At 31.2% G+C, this 1569-nt stretch overlaps 1 protein-coding gene across 1 annotated transcript in view; it reads left to right on the plus strand.

Annotated features, from left to right (window-relative positions):
* The window catches only part of m-cup (ankyrin repeat protein mann-cup), a 34953-nt gene extending 33791 nt beyond the window's left edge, over window positions 1-1162 (plus strand). Inside the window, exon 2 of the mRNA XM_070120841.1 lies at window positions 1-1162. This exon is cut by the window's left edge and continues 982 nt beyond it. The gene's annotated coding sequence lies outside the window, so the exon portion shown is untranslated.
* Window positions 1163-1569: the final 407 nt, after the last annotated feature.

Here is a 1569-nt window from a genome sequence, read left to right on the forward strand (position 1 = left end):
CAGGAGTACCTCATAGCTGCATAATCCATAGATCTATTACACTTTATATTGAAAAGAATAACAATTTTTTAAAAACTTTTGATGTTTCTTTGTTGTTACAGTGAAATCTTGCCATATTTGCATATAAGGTCTAAAGCAAATGAAGTTTAGTCAGAGTTTGCTATTAATTATCATTATATACAAAGACACTCACCAGTAAACTGTATGTCATGCGAACTGTGAAGTGGTGCTTATCATTTTCTATGATTATGATTTATGTTTTAATGTGTTACTTATCTTCTAGTGGACTTAGAATCCATGCAGCAGTCAGCCTATAGCATTAGTATGAGACAAGTGATAGTGATGCAGGTAACAGCAAATAACAAAATGCTCATATCAGTTATTAGGAGGTGGTAAACAAGATTTGTTTAAGATTAAGCTGCATTGTGCATACCGCTCCAGGTGAGGAGAGGTCATATTTGCCTGTGATATAAGATGTCCTCTGCACCAAACAGCTCTTCACATCAGAATCCCCATCACATTATATTATTACCTACAATAGCTGAACAGCTAACATTCACAAGCAACAGAAAGTTTCAGGACTTGAGCTGCAAGATTTGATAGCTGGGTATTGTATTGGTCTTGTTCATTCTTGCAGGTAGCTCTTAGTCAGCAAGGATGGAATGGAACAGCTCAAAATGCTTTGCAGAATCTGCAGTCATAAATTCACATTTGCATAATGTACATGCATACATGTAAACTTTCAAAATTACACATATGTTATTTCTTTATTACTCTGCTGAACTGATTTATAAATCTTCACATTTCATTATCTTGCAAATATGAAATTTTAGTATGTAGGTTGTTGAGAAATTATATTTCCCTCATTCTAGAGGGATGTTAAGCATATGTAAATTTCTAATACTGGATGTAATTTACAGTTTATAATGAAATTATTTTATCACTAATGAAATTTAAACTTTCAAGTCGTCTAGAAGCAAGAACAAAAACTTGTGCATATGATGACTTACGTTTCAAATATATGTATATATGTATATATATATGCGTGAGCGCACACACACACACACACACACACACACACACACACACACACACACACACACACACACACACACACACACACACACACACACACACACACACACACACACACACACACACACATATTTAAGTATACATACATACATACATACATACATACATACATACATACATACATACATACATACATACATACATACATACATACATACATACATACATACATACATACATACATACATACATACATACATACATACATATATATATATATATATATATATATATATATATATATATATATATATATATATATATATATATATATATATATATACTTACATGTTCATAAATATTCATCCATCCATTAATCCATACATACGTACATATGAACAAACACATGCAAACACATACACATTTGTGTGTATACACCTATTTTCTTATTGGAGGAAGATGAAACTTTAAATTACTATGTTGGTTTGATTTACTATTTGGACTTAATATATATTGGATCTAGTTTTCAGAAGC

Source organism: Penaeus vannamei, chromosome 4, assembly GCF_042767895.1.
Source record: "Penaeus vannamei isolate JL-2024 chromosome 4, ASM4276789v1, whole genome shotgun sequence".
Classification (NCBI taxonomy): domain Eukaryota; kingdom Metazoa; phylum Arthropoda; class Malacostraca; order Decapoda; family Penaeidae; genus Penaeus; species Penaeus vannamei.